The sequence below is a fragment of the Lethenteron reissneri genome, chromosome 52 (assembly GCF_015708825.2).
Source record: "Lethenteron reissneri isolate LAM-NWPU_2019-01 chromosome 52, ASM1570882v1, whole genome shotgun sequence".
NCBI lineage: Eukaryota > Metazoa > Chordata > Hyperoartia > Petromyzontiformes > Petromyzontidae > Lethenteron > Lethenteron reissneri.
In genome coordinates, this window is record NC_083830.1 from 10,922,729 (window position 1) to 10,938,154 (window position 15,426).

At 60.6% G+C, this 15,426-nt stretch overlaps 1 protein-coding gene across 1 annotated transcript in view; it reads left to right on the forward strand.

Moving 5' to 3' along the window:
- Positions 1-15,426, forward strand: part of LOC133355889 (sodium/hydrogen exchanger 3-like) — a 55,548-nt gene that overhangs the window by 14,388 nt on the left and 25,734 nt on the right. The window lies entirely within an intron of this gene.

Below are 15,426 nucleotides of genomic sequence, written 5' to 3' on the forward strand. Positions count from 1 at the left end.
CACAGGTGGTGCATCAGCCAGTCGTCTCAGTCATCTCAGTCAGTCGACCCGTGGCACCTGCTGGGTCTGCCCCGTGACCTCCTGCCAGCGGGCGTTCGACACTTCACGTGGCCTCAAGGTGCACATGGCCTGGCACAAGCGGCGTGGTGACGTCACCGCCACTTAGTGGCAAATGGCGGTTGTTGTTGCGTGTGTGTACACACACCCAGTGACGATTATCTGAACCAGTCATGGGCCTCCCCTAGGTCTACTCGGCCTCAAACGAGTACCTGGTGCGGTGTGTAAACATCGCCACTGGGGAAACAAAGGCGGTCGGGCGTGGTGCTGGCCGCCCAGCCCCTCGCGTGCCGTACTCGCTAGCAGCACTTGCCCCCAAAAGTGTATGAAGGCTATAGGGGGATCTTTGCCTTTGTACATCATCATTGTCGTCGTCGCGGGTTTCTCGTTGTACCGCGACCTTCTCCAGAGACTGAATTTCATCCACCCAGCCAGCACGCGTAGGGCGCGAAACGTCGGACATCGTGCCGAACAACACCCACAACCACCACAACCCGACAAGCACTTCGGCGAGATCGATCAAAAACATTCACTTTTGAAAATCGAACCAGAAACCTCCGATCAATCGGCGACCCTGCGGCACGAGGGGGGAGGGTTGACTGGACGGTCAAGGGCGGGGGGAGGGTGGCGGGGGGGGGAGGTGGTGGGGGGAGGGTGGCGGGGGGGAGGCGGGGGAGGGTGGTGGGGGGGGGGAGGTGGTGGGGGGAGGGAGGGAGATGGGGGAGGGGCGCGGGGGTCAATCGCTGCCAAATGCCACCCACCCCTCCACCCACCCCGGACCCCCCTCGCCGTGCAAAGTCGAGCCCGCGGCGTTGCGTGCTGGGCAGGAGGCACCCTCCTGCCGCAGTCAACCTCCAGCCGTGTGCAGGGCACGCGCCGCAGCCTCCTCCTCCCTGCACGGGTGTCACGACTTGGGCATGAGACGGCGTTTTAAATGACCCGTGCCACTGCCGTGCCACTCACGGCCCTGTCGCCTCACTGCCGTGCCACTGCCGTGCCACTCACGGCCCTGTCGCCTCACTGCCGTGCCACTGCCGTGCCACTGCCGTGCCACTGCCGTGCCACTCACGGCCCTGTCGCCCCACTGCCGTTCCACTGCCGTGCCACTGCCGTGCCACTCACGGCCCTGTCGCCCCACTGCCGTTCCACTGCCGTGCCACTGCCATGCCACTCACGGCCCTGTCGCCCCACTGCCGTGCCACTGCCGTGCCACTGCCGTGCCACTGCCGTGCCACTGCCGTGCCACTCACGGCCCTGTCGCCCCACTGCCGTTCCACTGCCGTGCCACTGCCGTGCCACTGCCGTGCCACTCACGGCCCTGTCGCCCCACTGCCGTGCCACTGCCGTGCCACTGCCGTGCCACTGCCGTGCCACTCACGGCCCTGTCGCCCCACTGCCGTGCCACTGCCGTGCCACTGCCGTGCCACTGCCGTGCCACTCACGGCCCTGTCGCCCCACTGCCGTTCCACTGCCGTGCCACTGCCGTGCCACTCACGGCCCTGTCGCCTCACTGCCGTGCCACTGCCGTGCCACTGCCGTGCCACTCACGGCCCTGTCGCCTCACTGCCGTGCCACTGCCGTGCCACTGCCGCGCCACTCACGGCCCTGTCGCCTCACTGCCGTGCCACTGCCGTGCCACTGCCGTGCCACTCACGGCCCTGTCGCCCCACTGCCGTGCCACTGCCGTGCCACTGCCGTGCCACTGCCGTGCCACTCACGGCCCTGTCGCCTCACTGCCGTGCCACTCCCGTGCCACTGCCGTGTCCTCGGCAGCGTGTCGCAATCCCGCGAGCCATTGAGACAAATACACAGCCCCCCCCCCCCCAGGCGGACTGGCGGATGACTGTCGGCGCCTGTGAGCTGCGGGGTCGGTGGTGGGGAGAGCAGTGCGGTCGTGCCGTGCCCGGCCGCCTTTGTCTCCCGAGGGGGCGACGTTTTACACCTCGCCAGGTCGTCCTTTTCGAGGCCGAGTCGACGCAGGGGAGGCCCAGAACCGCGTTCAGATTGACGTCACCAATGCTGGACGTGTACCGTTGTGACGTCACCAATGCTGGACGTGTACCGTTGTGACGTCACCAATGCGAGACGTGTACCGTTGTGACGTCACGAGGTCTCTCATTTGTTGAAAATTGATGGCCCCAGACATCCCCTAATTTGGCAGCGCCCACCCTGACAAAGAGGGGGGGGAAGGGGCTGCAGATTCTCCGAGGCCTTTCTGGGTAAAAAATTGGCATTCCAAATAACTCTCGCAATGCCTGCGTTCACCACACCACCATCCTCCGCGTCTTCCTCCACCACTCCCAACCCGCTCGGCAAACCGCAGTGACCAGCGTGGTGAAGTATGGCCAAACATCCCCCGTGGCCGACAACAGCGCCAGGGGGTAAACCTTCGTCCGGCAGAGATTCCGTGTTAACTCAATGATCACTCTGTTGAGCAGCAGCAGCATCAGCCAGACTCAATCCACTGCTCTCGCCATCATTAGCAATGGGGCAAAGCTCCGGCTCTCCCAGATCGCCACGGCCATTCATCCAGCAGTGTGTTGATCACGTGTCTGTACCCTTGACTTCGAGAGCGAGAGAACTCGACTGAATGAATGTTCTCAGGCGAGACATTTTGTTCAGGAACACGCCCCCCCCGCCCCCTCCACATGCCATGCCCCCCCCCATCTGTGCCCGGCACGCACTCCCCCCCCCCCCCGCTTTGTTTCCCACGTTGTTCCCTTTGTTGAAACCGCGTGTTCATTCTCCTCCTTTGTGACTCTGCAGGGCCTGTGACTTTACCTTCAAGTAGACGGACACAGAGAGGGGGGTGGGGGGTGTGGTGGGGGGGTCTTGTATCGTCTGGTGGGGGGGGGGGGTCTGGTGGGGGTTTGGTGGGGGGGGGTCTTGTATCGTCTGGTGGTGGGGGTGTGGTGGGGGAGTCTGGTGGGGGGGGAGTCTGGTGGGGGGGGGGGGGTCTTGTATCGTCTGGTGGGGGGGTGTGGTGGGGGGGGGTCTTGTATCGTCTGGTAGGGGGGGGGTGTGGTGGGGGGGGGGTCTGGTGGGGGGGGTCTTGTATCGTCTGGTGGTGGGGGTGTGGGGGGGGGGGAGTCTGGTCGGGGGGGGGTCTTGTATCGTCTGGTGGGGGGGGGGGTGTGGTGGTGGGGGGGTCTTGTATCGTCTGGTGGGGGGGGGGGGGTGTGGTGGTGGGGGGGTCTGTATCGTCTGGTGGGGGGGGGGGAGTCTGGTGGGGGGGGGTCTTGTATCGTCTGGTGGGGGGGGGGGGTGTGGTGGGGGGGGGGGGTCTTGTATCGTCTGGTGGGGGGGGGGGTGTGGTGGGGGTCTTGTATCGTCTGACGGACTCTTTGAGCTGCGCTCCAATGTTTGTGTTGCATGTCCACACTCGCACGATTGTGCCTTGTCTTCGATGTATTTCCATGTCTGCCCTGTGTGTGTCTCTACGCATGCTAATGTATCTCTCTGTGTGTCTCTACGAATGCTAATGTATCTCTCTGTCTCTACGAGGTCTCGATGTATCTCCATGTCTGCCCTGTGTGTGTCTCTACGCATGCTAATGTATCTCTCTGTGTGTCTCTACGAATGCTAATGTATCTCTGTCTCTACGAGGTCTCGATGTATCTCGATGAGCCTGTGGTGTCTATGCGTCTCTGTCTATCTCTGAGTCGACGAAACGATCCATAGCTTGGGTAACATGGTCACAATCGCACTCCCGTGGCTTCAATTTCATGCACCTCCATGTCTGCCTGTGTGTCTCTATGAATGTTATTGTGTCTCTGTGTCTCTATTAATCTTATTGTGTGTCTCTGTGTCTCTATGAATGTTATTGTGTCTCTGTCTCTATGAATCTTATTGTGTCTCTCTGTGTGTCTCTATGAATCTTATTGTGTCTCTGTGTCTCTGAATCTTATTGTGTCTCTGTGTGTCTCTGAGTCTCCGTGTATTTCTAGGAGTCTCTGTGGTGTCTGTCTAAGGGCCTTTATCTCTAAATCTGTGGTGTCTATGGGTCCCCCACATCTCTCTCTGAGGCTCTGTATCTCGATGGGTCTGTGGTGTATATGGGTCTCTGTATCTCTATGAGTCTGGTGTCTATGGGCCTCTCTCTGTCTCTGTGTATCTCTCCGAGTCGCTGTGTATCTCCGAGTCGCTGTGTATCTCTATGGAATGAGGAGGTGTTTCCTCCGGACCTCCGCATTTTGCCACTTTGCACAGCAGCAGAGTTCCTCGGGATCTGGGTGGTGATCTCTGTGAACAAATTCCTGTGTAGATCGTGGGAGACCTCTGCCTGTGTGCGTGTCTGTGTGCGTGTCCTGCGGATGTCCGTGGTGAAGAGAGCGGTGGCGCAGCGGTTAGCGCAGCTTGGCTACGAACGCCGGCAGCCCGAGTTCGATTCCAGCTCACGGCCTGGGCCTCCCCCTAGGTCGACCCGGCCTCAAATGAGCGCCTGGTGCGGTGTGCAAGCGTTGTCGGCGCTGGGGGAGGCGAAGGCGGCCGGGCGTGGTGCTGGCCACACCACTCCCTCGTGCGCCGTGGCGGCCTTCTTCGGCGCGGCTCGCTGGCAGCACTTGCCCCTACAGCCTGTCAAGGCTACACAGGGCGGGGTGGGACTTTATCTTTGGTGAAGCGAGCTGGGCTGTGAGCGGGCGAAGTGGAGGCGAGCGCCACGCGAAGCGCCGCCACTCGTGGTGCACCCGTCGTCGTCGTCGTGGTGGTGAATAACGAGTCATTATTAATGCGCTTGCCAACATCCGTGAGTCACGGACGCGCACCGAGAGTCAAAGCGATGTGCCGCGCTCACTTGAGCACGGAGGCGCGCTGCTGTTTACAAGCCCTGCAGAGCCAGGGGGAGGGGGGGGGAGTTCCACATTCCTATGGCGGGCGGACGAAGGTTTAATTACGCAAAGGACAACCCGCTGTTGACTCCACCATCCACCACCACCACCATCACCACCACCACCACCATCACCACCACCACCACCACAGGTGTTGCTCAGACTTTTCCAGGCGTCGTCTGCTCATCCGTGACCCCACCACGGCGTGTCTGTGACACACACAGCCTGCCGTGCACGCTGGCTCGGCTCGGTATAGGTCCGTACTAAAAAAAAAATTGTACATAATGCGGCGGTCTGGTTAGGTGACGGCTGGAGCGGCCGCCCTGATTAACAGGGTGGCTAGGAGATGTTAACTACCTCGCCCGGTGTACAGGAGGTCGGTGGGTTCGACCCCGACCCTGACACCTGCTGCCGCCGCCGCTGTCCCTGTGCATGTGTAGTCTGCGGTGTCTCGCTCGCCCTCTCGCTGTGGTCGCGTGGATTGTTCTCCGCGTCCTCCGGTTTTCCTCTCCAACATCGAGAGTCGACGTCGGGGAGTTTCGAGTGTTTGGCCGCTGCTGTAAATGTGCACGCGATGACCCCGCCACTTGGCCGAGCTCTCATTCGTGGTGGCCAGGCGGCCCGTGTCTGAAGACAAGAGCGACATTAGCTCCTTACCTGGGGAAATAGAGAAAAATCGCTTCTAGTTTAATTTGTGGTTAATTGGACTCTCGCCGTGTAAGCCGGGGTCGAGTGGGGGGGGGGGACGCGGTCGAGTTATGCAGAGGCGGGGGGCGGGGTGGGGGGCTTGTTTTCAAATGCATGGGTGAAAGCGCAGCTCTGCAACTGCTCGCTTAACGACACCGCTGGAGGAAGCGGCTCCACGAGGGGAGCTCCCACGCAGCCCCCCCCCACCCTCGCTACGTGCCCACTTTACCCCCCCCCCCCCCACCGCGCGCCACTAAGCTGCCCATGATCACAGGGACTGGGGGGGGGGGCAGAGGGTGCAGAAGGGTGGGGGGGGGTGTGCAGATGTAAGCAACGTCACCCTGCCGCGCCCGGAGATCCACGCCTCTGGCGTGAGTCCACGGCAGCGACCTCCCTCCAGAGTCGTCGCTGTTCCGAGACCCGCAGCGTACTGGCTGTGCCCGCGTCACACGGGGGGGTTTGAATGAGCGTGCTGGGGGACATGCTCTTGAGATCAGCCACCCACCCACCTACCCACCCACCCACCCACCTACCAACCCAGCCACCCACCTACCAGCCCACCTACCAACCCACCCCGCCACCCACCTACCAACCTACCTACCCACCCACCTACCCACCCACCCACCCACCTACCCAGCCACCCACCCACCTACCAACCCACCCACCCAGCCACCCACCTACCAACCCACCCAGCCACCCACCCCCTACCCCCTACCCACCCACCTACCCCCACCCACCCCCTACCAACCCACCCACCCAGCCACCCACCTACCAGCCCACCTACCAACCCACCCAGCCACCCCCTACCAACCCACCCCCACCCACCTACCAACCCACCTACCAACCCACCCCCACCCCCTACCAACCCACCCACCTACCAACCCACCCAGCCACCCACCTACCAACCCACCCAGCCACCTACCAACCCACCCACCCAGCCACCCACCTACCAACCCACCCACCTACCAACCCACCCAGCCACCCACCCACCCACCCACCACACCTACCACCCACCCACCACCCACCCACCCACCTACCAACCCACCCACCCCCTACCCACCCACCCACCTACCAACCACCCAGCCACCCACTCGCCTACCAACCCCACCCAGCCACCCACCTACCAACCCACCCACCACCCACCCACCCACCTACCAACCCACCCAGCCACCCACCTACCAACCCACCCACCTACCAACCCACCCAGCCACCCACCCACCCACCTACCAACCCACCCAGCCACCCACCCACCCACCTACCAACCCACCCAGCCACCCACCTACCAACCCACCCAGCCACCCACCCACCCACCTACCAACCCACCCAGCCACCCACCCACCCACCTACCAACCCACCCAGCCACCCAGCCACCCACCTACCAACCCACCCAGCCACCCACCCACCCACCTACCAACCCACCCACCCACCTACCAACCCACCCATCCAGCCACCAACCACCTACCAACCCACCCAGCCAACCACTCGCCTACCAACCCACCCAGCCACCCACCTACCAACCCACCCAGCCACCCACCCACCTACCAACCCAGCCACCCACCCACCTACCAACCCACCCACCCACCTACCAACCCACCCAGTCACCCACCCACCTACCAACCCAGCCACCCACCCAGCCACCCACCCACCTACCAACCCAGCCAGCCACCCACCCACCTACCAACCCACCTACCAACCCACCCACCTACCAACCCACCCACCCACCCACCTACCAACCCACCCAGCCACCCACCCACCTACCAACCCACCCACCCACCCACCCACCCACCCACCTACCAACCCACCCAGCCACCCACCCACCTACCAACCCACCCACCCACCTACCAACCCACCCACCCACCCAGCCACCCACCTACCCAGCCACCCACCTACCAACCCAGCCACCCACCACGCAACACGGTGAAGTAGTGGGCGCGCTAGTTTGTGTCAGTAGCCACATGTTGCACAGCCCTCATTATCAACCAAATAAGTGTCCTTCACACCCCCCACATCCAGATTCCTCCACGCGCACCTCCCGCAACGACCTCAATTACTCTCCCCATTACACGGAGCCAGTTCCGCTTCAGAGGCCATTACGGGCCCATAACGGAGAGGCGGCATCCGTCGCGGTGCCCCGCGGGGCAGCGTCGCGGGGCCCCCACCCCCCAAGAAGCCCCCACCCCCCAAGGAGCCCCGCCTCTCGCCGGGGCCCCCACCCACCGGGTCCCCCGCTAGGGGAGCGGGGGGGGGGCTTCGCTGCCTCGGGGGTGGTGGAAACTTTACAGGAGCCTCGTGCCGTTGAATAATGAATGTTCGCCCTTCCTCACCTTCACCTCACCTTCAACCCCATCACACACCCCCCTCCCATCACACCCGTGCCCCCCTTCCATCAAACCTCCCCCTCCAATCACACCCGTGCCCCCCACCCACCCCATCGCCTGGTGATGAACTCTTCATTATTTGGTAATTTGGTGCGTGGGCCCGGGCGCTTCAGGTCGAGCGGCTGCTGCCCTGACAACCCCCCCAGTGGGGGTCAGCCCCCCGCCCTCGTGGCAGGGACCCCCAATCCCGTGGCGACTCTCCTCGCTCCCCTCTTCTTTTTTACGATCAGAGGAAACAAGAAGATGCTCGGGGTAGTCGGCACTTTGCTTCGTTCATCATTTCGTTTTTTAATGCTTTCCTTTATGTACCCGCCCGCTCGCTCGCTCTCTCGCTCGGAGTCCACATTCGGGGGGGGGGGGGGGGGGATGAAATCTTCCATCTAAATTTTAAAACTAATTTCTGCCTAAAATATAAAAAAAATTCACTAACACATAGGATGGACTTTACAATAATGTCTAATAGTGTATTGTATTACATTGCTCTGTTTTTCTTTTTTACCTTTTCTTGTTTCATTGTATGTAATGGCAGAGATTAGGGATTAATAAAGTGCAACCATAACCACAATCCTATAAACATGAATCTATGCATTGTTATATGAAGACAAGTCCAAATATTGTGGTGAAGGTTTAGCAAATTGTTGTTTTTATTTACATAGCATAGCAATGATTATTTTTTTTAAATTATTTTTGATAGCAGTATATTGGGGGGGACATTTTGAGCATATTTGAATATTGGGGGGGGGATGTGTGTCCCCCCCCCCCCCCCAATATATATTATAATTACGGCCTTGCTTTGGAACAACCGTTGAGTGAGTTGGTTAATTAGTCAATCCTCTTCATGCCCCGCGGGACATCAACTCTCTTTGCCTTGTTTGCTAATCGGACATTCGGAGTCGTTCGCGCTGTTTGAGTCGCCGTCTTTAAAAACTCGCCGCTCTCAACTCGCCTCGACCACCCGCCTCGCTCTGGCCGTTTTAGCTTGCAGGTTCTGAGCAGGTGGGTGAACGAGCGGGTGAGTAAGCGGGTGAGTAAGCGGGTGAGTAAGCGGGTGAGTAAGCGGGTGAGTAAGCGGGTGAGTAAGCGGGTGAGTAAGCGGGTGAGTAAGCGGGTGAGTAAGCGGGTGAGTAAGCGGGTGAGTAAGCGGGTGAGTAAGCGGGTGAGTAAGCGGGTGAGTAAGCGGGTGAGTAAGCGGGTGAGTAAGCGGGTGAGTAAGCGGGTGAGTAAGCGGGTGAGTAAGCGGGTGAGTAAGCGGGTGAGTAAGCGGGTGAGTAAGCGGGTGAGTAAGCGGTGAGTAGCGGGTGATAGGGTGAGTGAGCGGGTGAGTGAGCGGGTGAGTGAGCGGGTGAGTGAGCGGGTGAGTGAGCGGGTGAGTGAGCGGGTGAGTGAGCGGGTGAGTGAGCGGGTGAGTGAGCGGGTGAGTGAGCGGGTGAGTGAGCGGGTGAGTGAGCGGGTGAGTGAGCGGGTGAGTGAGCGGGTGAGTGAGCGGGTGAGTGAGCGGGTGAGTGAGCGGGTGAGTGAGCGGGTGAGTGAGCGGGTGAGTGAGCGGGTGAGTAAGTGGGTGAGTGGATGGATGAGTCGTTGAGTGGGTGAGTGGCGCACATTGCGATCCACGGATGAAATACATCACCTGACCTCCATCCGCCCTCCCTTCAGCCCCGCCACCTCTTCTCCATCGCCCCTCCACTCCCTCCTCCCTCCCCTCGCCCTCTCGTGACCCCACGTGCCCTCTGTTGGGGTCACTCTTTCCTCGACCCTTGCACTGCGCCATGCCATCTAAACAACTCCGTTTTAGTTGTTACCGCTTTTAAACTCCGCTATAGAGCACGCCTTGAGCTAATGCGCTCCATAAATAGAAAGCACGGTCGCGTTATTGCGTTCGTTTATCACCCATTCGTGTGACCACACGCGGCTTGCGAGGCGATGGGACGGGGGGAGGGGGCACGTGACGTGGCGCCTGGGGGATGAACCCGCACGCGATGAGAGCGGAGACGCGCAGAGGGACATCAGAGCAGAGACAGGCAGACAGAGTAGAGACAGGCAGAGAGACATCAGAGCAGAGACAGGCAGACATTAGAGACAGGCAGAGAGACATCAGAGTAGAGACAGGCAGACATTAGAGACAGGCAGAGAGACATCAGAGCAGAGACACACAGGTAGACATGAGATTTCCTCTCTCGAGGAGGGTATGAGTGTTGAACTTCCTTCACACCGTACGTAGCTAATCGGAGGTGCGGGCTGAAGGAAAGGCAAAAAACTCGACACAAAACTCGGTTCTAGAGCAACGAGTTTGTCAATCTAGATGATGACGATGATGCTGTAAAAGTGGCATAGCTCCAATGGCTTCCTAATATCGGAAGGAGAGAGCGTTCCAGACGGCCGCACATGCGCATCTGAAAGCGCCGCGCGACGATGCGGTGACCGCCGCCTTTGTTCCATGGCTGAGACAAAGGCGCCGCTGCTGCTGCTACGAGGATGACCACCAGAGTTGGCGTGATGATGGTTTCGAGCTCCTTGACGAGGGGAGGGAGGCTCTCAATGCTGGCAGGATGTCACGGGACAGACCCAGCAGGTGCCACGGATTGACTGGCAGATGCGTCAACTGTGCCCCCTGCTGTGCCAGGAAGAGCGTTCCAGACGGCCGCAGAAGCGCATCTGATAGCGCCGCGCGATGTGCAGTGACCACCGCCTTTGTTCGATGGCTGAGACAAAAGCCGCCGCCGTCGCTGCTGCTGCTGCGAGCATGGCCCCCGGAGTTGTCGCGATGGTGGTTTGGAGCTCCTTGACGCGTTGTCGGCCTGGCGACTAATACCGATCGCAGTGGATTGTTGAATCTATCTGTATGGAACTTTGAGCTTTAACGTCCCAAAAAAACCCCGTCGATTATGGCAAAATGTCCGATTTTTTTCGTTTAGCCTTTCCAGAAAACGATTCGGGTTCATACCCTACCGCAGTGCAATAGTGAATCACCACACTCACTGGGACTCGCCATCCGGAGAGAGAGAGAGAGAGGGATCGGTGCTTCCATCATCTCCCGGCGCGGCAGCCGAGACGGCGATCCCTGAATCCCCACCACCACTACCCCCACTATCGCCTCGGTCCACCCAGCGGCCGCGGGGATTGTGTTCATCAACCAGCGCAGTCTGTTAGTCTGACCAGCACGTGGCGGCGTGTGGTGGGGTAAAGTGTGGGTCACTTCTTTAATTTAATAGTTAACATTGTTTACGTCTCTCCCCCATCACCACCTCTTCTAAGCTGTGGAAGAGTAGGCCAAGGATACCCTCCTGGAACTCCTTCCAGTGGTGGCGTGACCGTGCACTTGCAGGGGCTGCGCCTTGTTATCCTACCAGGCTTTGTTCATCTCTCCACGTGGGCGCAAACATTCCACTTTTTAGGCCTTCGTCAGATAATCCCATAATTTATTTGGGGGAGGGGCGGGGGGGGTTAGACCGGGGGGGGGGGGTCTCATCAGCAGTGTCGGGGGACACTCCGCTGGCATTGCCAGAAGTTACGAGCAAGAGCGGAGTTGCGAACCAGCGCAGATTGACACTTGCACAAGCATCGCCCGCTAGACACACGCGCCACGGATCTCGGATTCGGAGGCTGCGAGGGGGGGGGGGGGGCTGTGGGGGTCATGGGGAATGGGGGGGGGGATGGTGGTGGGGGCACTTTGCCACTTTGCCTCGTGTTGGCAGCGCGAGTCCCCCAATTAACGAGCTGCCAGGGATCATTAACCGGACAGGGCGCTGGGCCCGACTGGCCCGGGTCGGTTCCCTGGCTCGGCGACACCCCCCGGGCGACACCCCCCGGGGCGACCCCGCGCCTCCCTCGCCGCGAAGTGGCGCGGTAAAGTCCAGTCCGCCCGGGTCCGGCTCGGCCCCCCACCCCCTCCCCGCCGTGCCCCGCGACCCCCCCCCCCCCGCGACCCCCCCCCCCCCCCGCGGTACCCCCACCCCCTTGTCGCCATGTTGGCTAGGAGATGTTAGCTCCCTCGCCTGGTCTACAGGAGGTGGTGGGTTCGATCCCGACCGTGACGACGCCTGCTGCTGCTGCTGTGGATGTTGGAGTCTGCGTCTCTCTCCGTCTCGCTCCCCCCCCCCCCCCCGTGGTGGTCGCTGCTTGGATTTTTCTCCGCGGTCGTCCGGTCCTCCCCCCCCGCTCCTCCGCATTGAGAATCGACGGGGCACCCACGCGTTTGGAGTTGTTTGGTTGCTGCTATGAATGTCCACACTTGGTTGGGGCGATCATTTGTGATGGGGCAGGTCGCTTCCGAAAAAGAGCGACTTCGTAGCTCAGCGGACCTCCACCTGGTAAAATGAACGCGTGAATGCTGAAGTTCTCTTTGTGCGCACCGCACGGAGCCACACCGTGCTCATCGGAGGTGCGGAACCACTGGGTGGGATTAGACCCTCCGGCTGAGGGGTGCCCAAGGATGAGCAGCGTCAAGCAGAGTCCAGGGGGGCTCAGGCGAGGTCCCAGCGGTACAACACAAACGTCAAGGATGGCAGGGCCGCGTCCTTTCTCAACGGTTTGCGGCATAAACATCGCCCATCCACCGCCCATCCACCGCCTTGCCCTACAACGCAGCAGGCAGCAGGCAGCGTGCGTGCGCACAAACTTAGAGCTTTTCTAGTTGACAGTCTCGTCGAGATGAAGCTGCCCTCTCTGGCTGTGTACACATCGTATCGCCTCTGCAGTCGAACTCCACCAATGCGCCGTTCGCGACTTAGTGACGGTGACGTCCCCACGACGCCTGTGCCAGGCTAGGTGCACTTTGAGACTATCACGTGAAGTGTCGAAGGCTCGCTGGCAGGAGGGGGTCTCGGGACAGACCCAGCAGGTGCCCTGGGTGGACTGACTGAGATGACCGCTGGATGCACCACCAGCGGTACCCCTACTGTGCCAACTTTCCGCGTTTTAGCCACCCGGTGCTCCGCTCGTTGTTGTGAGCGTTGCCGCCGTCACCTTCATGACCCTCATCTCGTATCCACGGGCGCCCAAGAACACCGGCGACGTTTCGGCCAACGGTCCTCCTTCATAGCATGTCCACATCCTAGTTACAATACTCATCATCGAGATCCATCATCATCGTCGTCGCTATCATCACACGCGTACAGGCACACGAAGATAAAGTTCCCCCGTATAGCCTGCACCGACTGTTGAGGCAAGTGATGTTAGCGAGTGCCAGAGAAGGCCGACACGGCGCACCAAGCGGGTCAATGTTGGCAACACCACGCCCGGCCGCCTTTGTTTCCCCAGCAGGGATGTTTACACACCGCACCAGTTACAGTACTCATTTGAGCCCGAGTAGACCTAGGGGAGGCCCAGGACTGGTTTCCATGTTCGTCACCGATGTTGGCCGTAGGTGGGAATCGAACTCGGGCCGCCGGGTCCGTAGCGCAGCGTAGCGCTAACCACTGCACCACCGCTCGCTCGCCCACTCACTCACCCTCTCACCCCCCACCCTCCCACTCACTCACCCACCTACCCTCACTCACTCACCCATCCACCCACTCACCCCCCCCCACCCACCTCCCCTCCCCCACCCACTCACCCACCCTCACCCTCTCACCCACTCACCCCCACACTCCCCCCCCCAACCCCCCTACCCTCCCCCACACACAATGCCGGCTCCGTGCGCTGCGGTGGTACCCACGGCTCCGCCATTGTCCCCCCGCGGCTTCTCACTCAATATTTGTTCACCCGCTCCACCTGGGGGGCGGGGGGGGGGCGGGGCAGGGGGGGGCGGGGCCTGGGGGGTGTTTGGGTTCACGGATTAGTTGGGGGAGGGGGCGGGTGGCAGTATCCACCGTCCCCGGCCACTCCCCCCCCCCTCCTCCCCCCCACTGCCCAGGTGAGAAGGGAACCAAGTAGGTGAGCCAGTGCGAGGTGAGGAGGATGGCGAGGGATGGCATCACGAGCTGCGGTGGTGGTGGTGATGATGATGACGAACCTAGCGGTGAAGGTGTCTGATCGTGACGATGTTGCTGACGATGGCCGCTGTTTTGATGACGATTGCTGATGACGATACCATTTACAAATAATAATGAGCACTCGTCCACCCACTCTCCCATCTACCCACCCACTCACCCATCTACCCACTCACCTACCCACCCATTCACCCATCTACCCACTTACCCACCCATCTACCCACTCTCCCGCCCACCAACTCGCCCATCTACCCACCCACCCATCTACCCACTCACCCACCCACCCATCTACCCACTCACCCACCCACCCACCCATCTACCCACTCACCCACCCACCCATCTACCCACTCACCTACCCACCCATTCACCCATCTACCCTCTTACTCACCCATCTACCCACTCTCCCGCCCACCAACTCGCCCATCTACCCACCCACCCATCTACCCACTCACCCACCCACCCACCCATCTACCCACTCACCCACCCACCCACCCATCTACCCACTCACCTACCCACCCATTCACCCATCTACCCACTTACTCACCCATCTACCCACTCTCCCGCCCACCAACTCGCCCATCTACCCACTCACCCACCCACCCATCTACCCACTCACTCACCCACTCATCCATACAGCCACTCACCCACCCACCCATCTACCCACTCACCCACCCACCCATCTACCCACTCTCCCGCCCACCCACTCACCCATCTACCCACTCTCCACCCACCCACTCTCCCGGCCCACCAACTCACCCACCCACCCATCTACCCACTCTCCCGCCCACCAACTCGCCCATCTACCCACCCATCCACCCATCTACGCACTCTCCACCCACCCACCCACTCTCCCGCCCACCCACTCGCCCATCTACCCACTCTCCACCCACCCACTCTCCACCCACCCACTCTCCCGGCCCACCAACTCACTCACCCACCCACCCATCTACCCACTCTCCACCCACCCACTCATCTACCCACTCTCCCGCCCACCCACTCACCCAGCACCATCCCTTCATCGCGCAACCTCTCCATGACACTGGCCTCTCTGTCTCTCCCTTTCCAGCCGTCTCTCTGTCTCTCTCTCTATCTCTGTCTCTATCTCTGTCTCTATCTCTCCCCTATCTCTGTCTCTATCTATCTTACTATTTCTCGCCCCCTATCTGTTCCTATCTCTCTCCGTCCTTATCCCTCCCTGCCATTATCTCTCTCTCTCTATCTCCAGAATCATGATAACGAAAACTAATTTCTGTAGAACTGCTTGTTGCTGTGTTTGTCTTTCCCCCGCACCTCCGACGAGCACGGTTAGATACGTACGGCGCGAAGGAAGTTCTACACCCACACATCAGTGTCCATCCCTCCACCGCCACCCTCTCTGCCCCCCTACCCACGCGTTCCGCCCGCACCCCCCTCGCCCGAGCTGCCAAAGGTAGAACTCGTGGGCTTCACCTGGCGAGATAAACATAGTTTAGTTTTACTGTGTGGTTTTTATTCTTTTACGGCGATTTGTTTACCTCTCCTCTACTTTGCACTCCTGCCGTGTTGCTT